Source organism: Chenopodium quinoa, unplaced genomic scaffold (assembly GCF_001683475.1).
Source record: "Chenopodium quinoa cultivar QQ74 unplaced genomic scaffold, ASM168347v1, whole genome shotgun sequence".
NCBI lineage: Eukaryota > Viridiplantae > Streptophyta > Magnoliopsida > Caryophyllales > Amaranthaceae > Chenopodium > Chenopodium quinoa.
This window is the reverse complement of record NW_018745324.1, coordinates 3268503-3279519: the sequence shown is the minus strand read 5'-3', so window position 1 is coordinate 3279519 and position 11017 is coordinate 3268503. Positions and strand designations below refer to the sequence as shown.

Here is an 11017-nt window from a genome sequence, read left to right as displayed (position 1 = left end):
TTAAGGGTTGTAACGTGGTTAGGCTAAAGGTTATAGAAGAAAGGGATAAAGGATCAAAACCCTAGATAAGCCCCCAAGGTGTGCAACCTTGCTTTTGAAGCTTTATATTTTTATGCTTGAGGCTTTTAACTCTTTTTTAGCTCTTTTTTTTTTTTTTTTTTGCTTTAGCATTTATTTTATTTTTCACTACAAGAAAATGGGGAATTAGCGACGGCCAAAGTAGTCCCAAAATCCGTCGATCATGCGATCTATCACTCACTTGGCATTCATGTTTCTCAGGCACGGTACCGAGCACTCGATAAGAGACGCAATCCGAGACGTGTTCATATCAAAAACATGTTCATGTCAAAGACATTGGAACACTTGCCCTTTTGTACACTATTTATTTTTTGTTATTTTAATCTTTTGATACACTCAAGATTTTGTTCTTCTAAAATTGCATAAGTTGCACACCATCCCATCCCGAGGTTAGGTAGATGTGGGTCGAAGAAAGAAAGGTCAATCGTTAGACGAGGCTCAAAGTGGTTTATCAAAAAAGGATTGCATATTTGAAGGGTGAAGTTGATATGATGTGGCTACAAAGGGATGCCTCAAATCATTGGTATATCTTATGCTTAGTTTGACATAGATTTTTATTTTTTATTTTATTTTATTTATTTATTTATTTTTAATGCAATGTAATGAAATGATCATGTGCAAGAAAATAAATGCTCGTTTTTATTAAAGGAGAAGAGATAATGATTCTACAAAATAAATCTAAGGAGAATAAAAAGGTGCCTATGCTAGACTTATTTAGGAAAGGGTAAATAAAAGAAATAGAAAAGAGGAGGTCACGAAATCTCATCGTTGAAGCTCGCCTCTTGTCTTGTGTCGTTTGATTTATCATTAATCTCTTTTCTTGCTAGCTAGAGGCATGGGAAGCTTGTTATTATCGATCAAATGTTGAATAGCCTCCTTTAGCTTCCAACAGATCTCAGTAGTATGACCCCTACCTTGATGATTGTGCATCTGGATTCCAACTTGGCAATCTCTTTTCAGGTGCGGGATCTTGAATAGGTCCAATGGGAGTATTAAGTCCCTTGGCATGGAGTCGATCGAAGGAATTATCGTAACTCATCCCAATGGGGGTGAAGTCTTTCCTTAGTTGCTTCTTTGATCCTTGGTTATCCATGGCTAAAACTTCACTAAGATCATAGGTACTAACATTGTTACTAGAGTGGGCGTTTGAAGAAGAAGGATTGTCGTTCTTCTTTTCTTTCCAGCCACCGTGGTTACTATTGTTAGTAGCTTTTTGCTTTGTGAGGTCATCTTTGATTTCAATACCGATATCATAGACGGCCTTAAAAGTATTCAAATTATGTTGATACTTTAAATGCTTCGAATACTTCTCTTAGAGATTCTTGATAAACATCCTTACATATTCTTTTTGGTGGGCACCTCAATCATCTTAGCGGAAGTTTCCCTCCACTTATTGAAGAAAGAAGTAAAGCCTTCATTCTCTTTTTGTCTTAGCATCTCGAGTTGTCTATAATCAGTTTTGACTTGAATATTACACTTATATCTATCAATGAAAGTGTTTACTATCGATTCCCAGGTAGAGGTTTTCTCTTTGTCAAGGGAGAAGAACCATTGTTGGCAAATGGTTTCAAGAGATAAGGAAAACAAGGAATGAAAGACTTTCCTATTAATCCCATTAATGTTCATTATAGTTTCAAAGGCTCTTAAGTGAAGATAAGGATAATCTGTTGCCTTGAATTCAGGGATGTCGGAAGAAGCTCCTTGTGCAGCGAGACCCCTCGTGAACTAATGCCCTAGAACTTGTAGTCACTAGATAGCTTGCTCAAGATTTCTTGCATAAGATCCATTTGTTGTTGCTTCACAGGGTCATTAATTTGAAGGGTTAAAGCCTTCAACACTTCAGTTACATTAGTCAATTGATTCCTAAGTTCGTTGACTTCTTCCTGAGTTGCCATTATCTTCTTAGCTTTTCTTTTTCGACTAGCCAGTTTATAAAAAATAAAGACTTGAACAAAGAGGTTGTCCATGATTAGTCGCCCTTCTCTCCTTGACCAAGTATTGGGGAAAGGGAAATTAGGGATATTCACTGTAAATTATTTGACTTAAACTCTATTCAACATGTAATATATGGAAGGAGGTTGGAAGAATGAATATTGTGATATGGGGAATGGAAAAAATGATGTAGATGGAGAGATATGGAAAATTAGGAATAGAATGTACCCCTAATGGAGTCGCCAAAAAATTGTAGGGAATCAAGTCATCCCACACGTGAGCCCCACCGTGATCATACACTTAAGCATGGTGGCGTCCAAAGGCAAGGAAGATAGAGCAAAAGAGTCGGCAACAAGTTTTAGGAACATGTAAACCGTTCACAGGGTGAAGGTTACACCCCTTAACGATCGAGAAGATCGTTAACTCCAATAGGTCTGGAACCATGACTGGAAGTTCGGGGATGAAGGTACAAATCCAACCTAAAAGAGACTGAACTTGCCCAAATAATAGGCCTCTACTTTCTTCTTCTCGTATTCATGTGCGCTTTCTGACTAACATACAATCAATAGATTAACCCTAAACCTGTTTATCTATGTTGGTTAATGCACAAATAAATCTATTATTGCAGATCACTTGAATTCTAATTATATTAACCCTAAACAAGATTATTAATTATCTTATTATGCGTGATTACAAGTACAAATTCTCTTTAAAATTCACAAAAGGTGTGATCAAGCAATAACAATAATAATAATCAAGCAACATAACAACAATAATCATAACAATTATAATCATAATTAAAATAATCATGTTAAAGCATAATAAAAATAGCAAGATTTTAGGCATGATACTAACAAGATTAATAACAAACCCTAGCATGTCACTAAACATCAAAGATTAAACCTTTAACCCTAAAGTAGGGAATTTTCTAAGCATTACCCCAAACTTGAACCCCACTGTGATCATACACTTAAGCATTGTGGCGTCCAAAGGGAAGGAAGCTAGAGCAAAAGAGTCGCCAACAAGTTTTAGGAACGTGTAGACTGTTCACAGGGTGAAGGTTACACCCCTTAACGATCTAAGAGATCGTTAACTCAAATAGGTCTGGAACCAAAACTGGAAGTTCGGGGATGAAGGTACAAATCCAATCTAAAAGAGAATGATCCTACCATAATAATAGATTAATAGGCCTCTTCTTTATTCTGCTCGTATTCATGTGCGCTTTCTGACTAACATGCAATCAATAGATTTACCCTAAACCTGTTTATCTATGTTGGTTCAATATTAATGCACAAACAAAACTATTATTGGCGATCACTTGAATTATAATCAAATTAACCCTAAATAAGATTATTAATTATCTTATTAAGCGTGATTACAAGTACAAATTTCTTTAAACATGCATAAAAGGTGTGATCAAGCAATAACAATAATAAATATCAAGCAACATAATATCATAATAATAATCACAATCATAATAATAATCATAACCATAATTAAAATAATCATGTTAAAGCATAATATTAATAGGAAGATCCTAGGCATGATACTAACAAGATTAATAAAAAACCCTAGCATGTCACTAAACATTAAAGATCAAAGCTTTAACCCTAACATTATACTAACATGATATTAGGAAAGAAAATAAAAGGCATCATGGGAATCATATTTGATATAAGCAAATCACCCTAAATATCATACTAAGGAAAACATCCTAACATGACACTAGGAATCAAAATAACAACCTAAGCATGATTTCGATAAAGGGCATCTGAACGTAACGCTTCCTAGAGGACTCTTCCTTTGACTTTCAGTCTAGTTAATCTATTAGATTGTTGACCCGGCCTCTGAGTTCGTAATAGGCTGAAGTAATGTTCAGCCTATTACCAGATATAGGTATGGAATGATTTTGACCTACCTGGTAGGAATAGAAAGTACTTCCTCTTAGAGCTACTTCCTTTCATTCCTCTCTCTTATGGGGGAGCTCCCCTCGACTCTGACTTTGGTATCTAATAAGTTTTACCTAGCCATAAATGTAAGATTGATTGCTTGCTCTGGTTATAAGCGGTTAAGGTAAAACGGCAATCCCTGCCTTATTCAACTCATAAACAATTAAATTACTAACTTGAATGTCTCGTATCTCTTTCTAGTAACAAAATACACACGTTACTAACTTCAAGGGAAATATAAAATCAAACAATTAAATTAAATAACTAAAAGAGAGATTTGGGACCAAACCCTCATAAATCAAACCTTTCACGTCTAGGGCGAAGGCAACTTCGAACTTGGCTAGGTGTGTCTAGATCTTGTGAATGTGGAATATTGTTTGAGAAAAAGCTAGTTTAGAAAAGAGAGAGAGAGAGGATATCAAGAATTTCTTGATGAGAGTTGGTCCTTGAAAACGGAGGTTTAATGAAGCTATTTATAAAGATAATCAGCCGGATATGATAAAAAAGAATTGGAGTTTCGAAAAGAATAAAACACGAAGCTGTCGCAAAACATGCCCCTGTCGCCAAACGACAGTGTTGTCGCCAGACGTGTCGCCGCGACGCTAGACCTGTTGCCAGGCGATAGCCTGTAGCTGCAGTGCTGCAATTAGTTTTTCCATGCATTTTCTTATTTTAATAAAATTTAAGCGTACGAAGGGGTAAAACTGTAATTACCTTAAAAACACTTCTTTTACTCTAATAAAACTCTTAAAACTCATTAATCAATGTTAATCAAATTAGGATTCAAAAGAACCTTCTAGATGATTCTAGAAGACTATGATCAATCCTAATTGCATTAGAAATGATAAACCATAATAGGCCCTCCTCTAGATCATTGGGCCGCATATAAAAATCAAACTGGGCCCAGCTTAGTAATTTGGCCATAACTTCCTCATTATTCATCGGAATTGGGCTTATAATATATCGTTGGAAAGCTCTTTTTGAGCCCAATCCAACTACACCATTATTGGACCCTTGATATGGACCAAACTAAACTGGATTGGATATTTTCATAAAATAGGTTTTAAAAAACAGAGAGAAAGAAAAGAATTAAAAACTAACCGCAATGCTAGACTTTCCACACTTTTTCTTCATTTAATTATGATTTGACATGAAATGTACTCATCAGTGGGTTTGGTTTTGGGAAGACACAAATGGGTGTCTACAGAAGCCCCCACTTTGACTGAGTTTGGAGAAACACAAGTTTCGAAAAGAAAAGTCAAAGTATCGACAGGAACGAAAAATGATTCAGAACGTTCTGCGATCCTAAATAATTTTTGTAACGCCGATACCTGCAAACTAGCGTTAGTTAAAACATATAAAAGAGTTAAGAAACACGTATCTTGCACCGTCAAGCACACGTCTCTGGGAGTAACCGATTGTTGCTGCATTTGCTGTTGTGACAACCTTCCACAAGCTAGGGAACGCCATCCAGCTGTTTTAACGATCTTCCTCAAGCTAGAGGATACCGCATGAAGACCACTACGCCTGTAACTGCCTCCAATTTCGCCGTGATAGTCTTCTACAAGCTAGAGAACCCTATCCAAGATTGCTTCGCCTGAATCGACCTTCTAGCGCTTTGTGGCCATCTTCCGCAAGCCAGGGAACATGATCAAAGATTACTTCGCCTGAAGCTATCCTCATTTGTTTGTGACAACCCTTTGCAAGCTAGGGAACGCTGCCGAAGACATATTCTCTTGAAGTCATCCTCATTAGTTGTGATAATATTCTGAAGAAAATTACCGCAGACCAACGCTTTGTCGATCCTTTAAAGTTCGCTTGAACTATGCTTTTGCTAGGCCAATGCGTCGATGCTTTTGCTGCTTGTGAACCAGTATGTCGATGCTTTTGAATTATGAACCAGTATGTCGGTGCTTTTTAATTATGAACCAGTATGTCGGTGCTTTTTTTGCTTATGAACCATTATGTCGGTGCCTTTCCAGTGAGCCAATGTTTAGGCGCTTTAAGCTAAGTGAGACGATTATTTATCAGGTCGATCACTTAATGCGATTGTAACCGAGTCGATTACTAAATCATGTCCAATTTCTTATAGGGGCTAACTGGCGTACCAAGGAACCCGAAAATTGCTGTACGAGATCGAAATAACCATTATGAGAGGCTTCGAGCTCTGTCACCGCTGAAACGTCTATGGCGTCGCGATTTTGCTCTGTCGCCAGACGCTGCACTCTGTCGCCCGGGGACAGAGCTTTCGTGAGACGCTTGATTCGGGAATTTCGTATAAATCCCCTTTCTTCCCCGTGTTGCTGCTACTGCTTCATTTATTCGAGCTACGAACCTTCAAATTGCTTGTTCTTGCTCAAAGTATCAACCAAATTTGCTCAAATTTGTTGCAAATAAAAGCTTTGTTCATCTAGTTTCCTGATCTATGTAAGTTTTTTTCCAAAATCACTCGAATTTTGATGAATTTCGCACATATTTGTTCACGAATTTCTTGAAAATTCGAAACTTATATTGCTCAATTTGCTTTGTTTGTCAAATTTTATGCCATGAAATTGCTTGATTATGTTTATATATTGCCTTGGGAGCATTTTGAGACTTGTTTGACTCAATTTGGTGAAGAAACGAACGATTCACCATTGTTGAACCTCTTAAGGTCGGGAAAACAACGTGGGTCGTTCTTGATGTTCTTGCTAGCAATTTTTGTCCAATTTTTCACAATAATTATCATAATATTTGCAAGAAATTGTTTGGTTGCTAGAAAAAGGCCATATATGCTTGAATTAAAATTGTGCTCTGTTTTAGTACTACGTATTCTCACTAGTAGAAAAATGCTCATTTGCGTCACCTTATTTGCGTCACTCATAGAAACAAATGACGCAAATAATATATTTTAGCTTCACTATAAGTAATTTGCGTCGCACATTAACTACAAAGCGAAGCAAAAGTCTGATATATTTCAGCTTAATCATATTTGCGTCGCTTTCATAAATAAAAACGACGCAAAAGATAATGTTATTTGCGTCGCTCATTTATTGACAGGTGACGCAAGTAGCTTTGTGAGTAAATTGCGTCACTTCTTTCTTTATTAAGTGAAGCAAATGATTATTACAATTACAATCCACTCAACTCTTCCTCACATTCAATATAAAACACTCTTGCTGCCATGTCGCCGTTCGAACTTCAAAACCCTAGAAGCTTCAACTGAAAAATCCCCTAAAACTCAACATCAAAACCTCAAGAAATTTTTCTAACTAGCCGAATATCCAGCACTGCCTTGTTTTCGTTCGTACTGCAAAACCCTAGCGAATTCAACAGCAAAACCCTGATAAATTCGACCCCAAACCAACAAATTTGACCCCAAAATCAATAAATTCAACTAGTAATTGAAAACCCCAGAATATCCAAGCCAAAACCCCCCATTTTCAAGCAAATCCGAGGAAAAACACCCTATTTTTGAGCAAAAATCGACCAAAACCCCCACGAAATTCGAACTATTAAAACCGCTGATAGTCGAGATGAAATACTCTACATCGAGGCTAGCAAGGGATTGCTGCTTGTTGGTGTTGCTGTTGATGGTTAGAAGGGGAAGCAGTGGAGATGGTTGACAGTAATAAGAGGTGCGAAATTATCGTTTTAAGTAATAAGAAGTGCGAAATGATTTAATTTCGATTGATTTAAACTATTTGATTAAATTATCATTTTATTCTATTGATTTATATGATGTTTTTAATTTTACTGTAATTAAAGTCGCGAAATGATTTTAATTTTATAAGGAATTTAACTTAGTAGATGATGTAGGGTCAAAATTTAATTTCATGAGTGTGTATTGATTTTGGCGTGAAATTAAAAAATTAATTTGGTGTTATAGTTGAATTTTTGTTTAGTTTGTTATATGTTGATTGGAATTTTGTCAGATTATTGATTTAGTGTAATAATAGATTCTTATTACAAAATTAGTAGATTTTCCATTATAAAAATAAAGTATTTGTTTCTATATCAGATTACTTCTAGAGTATTGCTTAATTATATAGACTTTTTCTTGTTTGATCGAGTGTTTGTATCTAGATATACAGTTAGATTAGTGAATTACTTGGTGCAGGTGTGCAGCAGGTGCTTGTGGTTGATGGTGAGTGCGGTGGTCTGGCCTAGTGTAGTGGGCAATTTGTTGCAGATAGCTATTTTGTTGTTGAGTTGTTTGTGAATTGCAGGGGATAATGTCAAGGTTTCTCTCTCTTATATTTAGATTAACTCTAATCTTATTGTTATTCAGAGAATTTTCTAGTTTAGTTATTCTATAATTTGAGGTAATAATTAATTTCTTACTTGATTCTCTCATATTAAAGGTAATTTAACATTACAATCGAAGGTTTTAAAAAAAAATACAATTGAAGCGGCATAATCTAGTTTTTCATTACCGAATAAGAATTTTAAGAGAAGTAGTCAAAATAATGACACAATGTTATTCCTTTGTTTTGTGTATGATATTGTTTACCTCAAATTGAAATGATGATGTTAATTACTACTTAATGATAAAGTGATTATGAGTTGATGGCATTCTGTTTTTGCATTTCGTATTTTAAGAAAATAATGGCACTGCAATTTCATTTTGTTTTGTGTACGAGAAGACAAGTACAATGAACATGTTTAAGCTAGACATATAAACTTTGGTAAAACAGGACTAAACTTATTAGGGCCGTGATTAATAGCAATTGTAGCTTAAATTGGTCCATAGTTTTTGTGTATGTTATTAATCAAATAATGAAATAATCACCCAACCTTCCAACAGTATATTAACTCTGTAGAGTTCTAGCTGAAATCTAATCTTTAACAGTCCTCATCACCAAGTGTTCGAATCGAAGGTATCATGATCTTACTCTGGAGTCAATGAATGATGCTAACAATGTAAAGAATGCAAAATTCGAATAATACGTTACTAGAATTCCCATTAGTTACTGTAATAGTTGCAATTACAGAATTTACAGGAAGAATCATTGAAGAAGATTGATTTTGATTTAATATATGTATAATCCTTAAATCATGGATATAAATTTATCAAAAATGAATATAATGGTCTATTTTTCTCTTTAAAATTGTGAATTAAGTTCTAATCCGAGATGTTTTTCTCTTTAAAATGTGGTGAGAATGATATGATTAGTATTCTTATTTTTCATGCTTAGGTTTTATCTTGTTTGAAATGAGTTGAATGAGTCTATTGACTTTGTGGCTATGATGCGAGCGTGTAGTGTCATCAAAAATTGGGAGGAAGTGAGATGTGGCTACTATATCGTGCACTATATGTTTGAAACAGTTTAACATCACCGTAGTAATGAGGATCTTGTTAGTACGTGTTGTCAGATATTTCACTACTAATTCATCAATTTATTTTAAATTGGCTACATTCTTGAATTGATTAGTTTTTGTTTTTGTGTTGTGTTAACAGGATTTTTCAAGAACAATACCTTATAATGGGGAGGAGATAAATGAGGTTCGAGATATTTAGTCAAACTTTTTCATGATCAACGTTGAAATTTAGATTTAAACTTAGCTAAATCCATTTGTTGTTAGACTTTTTTTTTGTTTTAGTTCTTAGGCTTGAAATGAATGTATTTGGGGTACCAACATTTTGGGTTGGTCTTTGTTCTTGTGTTGGTTGATGATATCAATAATTTTGAGTTGTAAAATTTTGAGACTCTGCCGAAATTTACATTTGCATTCAATAATATTGCATTTTAATTTCAATTATTAGCGTTAGCATATTACTTTATACCACTAGCAAGGAAAACAGGTACTACAAACATATACAAGAAATTATTATAATTAAATAAAAAATTCACCTCATTTGCGTCACTCATTAAACAAACAAGTGACGCAAATAAAGCAATTTTGTATTGTCTAGTCAGTCATTTGCGTCACTCCTATATAAACAAGTGACGCAAATAACAAACAAGAAGTTGATCAGACCAGCTATTTGTGTCACTCCTTTATCAAAGAGCGACGTAAATAAGAGTCATTTGCGTCGCTCCTTTATAAAGGAGTGACGCAAATAACTCTTATTTGCGTCACTCCTTTATAAAGGAGCGATGCAAATGACTCTTATTTGCGTCGCGCCTAGGAGCGACGCAAATGACTTTTAAATCATTTGCATCGCGAGCAGTTGCGTCGCTCATAGAAGCGACGCAAATACACTATAAATGAGCGACGCAAATGAGCCTTTTTCTACTAGTGTCTGTTTTTTGCGAACATAGTATCATGCGGCTAGGCAAACCTTAGATACTATAGAAACTTAATTATTGTCAATTTTGCACAATATAGTATGGCTAGATAGCGAGGTTTGGGTTCACGGTCCCAAGAGATGCGACGGAAGCATGAGCCCGTTGAGGAGGACCCCGACCCGTCCACTTCTCCCGGTCCCTTCCCCGAGTGGGATGAGCGGACACTGTACTTTGCCCCTGACCACCACATTTCTGAGAAGGTGCGTCGCGGGATTACTAGTGGTAGGACGCTCTGCCACGGTTCGGGTAATGACACCCTAGGCAAGCTGTACAACACATATTTTAGCGACGATGAGGGATTGCAACTTCTCTGGGAGTCTTGTGGGCTGACTGCCCTATTTCGGGCCACGCAGGCCATGGACTCTTTTGACGCGAGTCACCGCATGGTTCGTGCTTTGGTGGAGTTATTCTGGGACACCACCAACACTTTTCACTTTCCTTGGGGTGAGATGATGGTCACCCCAGCTGACTTCTGTCTCATCTCGGGACAGGAGTTTAGTTTGATTGCACTACCATTCGACAACTCCATTAGTGTTTTCTCTCCTGAGGTTGATGAGCTGTTGGGTCTGATTGCTATTCGGGCCCGTGCTAAGGTGGAGCCATCACGATTTAGCTCCAAGTGCATTCGTCGGTCTATTTGGCGACAACTTTTGAGGACGATGCGACCACCCGAGAGCAGCGGGTGCGCATCTTTGCACTTATTTTGCTATCAGGGACGTTTTCTTGTGACAAGGGTAGTAGGGTGTTGCTTTACTACCTTCCCGCTGTCCGCGATCTTCAGCTGAT

At 36.4% G+C, this 11017-nt stretch overlaps 1 long non-coding RNA gene across 4 annotated transcripts; it reads left to right on the top strand.

Annotated features, from left to right (window-relative positions):
- Positions 1–7069: 7069 nt before the first annotated feature.
- Positions 7070–9701, top strand: LOC110712697. Of its 4 annotated transcripts, none has more exons than XR_002509676.1 (3): positions 7070–7596; positions 8059–8181; positions 9400–9701. It is a non-coding gene; the product is annotated as an uncharacterized LOC110712697 (long non-coding RNA). The 4 variants fall into 4 exon arrangements; XR_002509678.1 differs by having other exon boundaries at positions 8059–9300; XR_002509677.1 differs by having other exon boundaries at positions 7070–7576; positions 8059–9701.
- The last annotated feature ends 1316 nt before the right edge of the window (positions 9702–11017 follow it).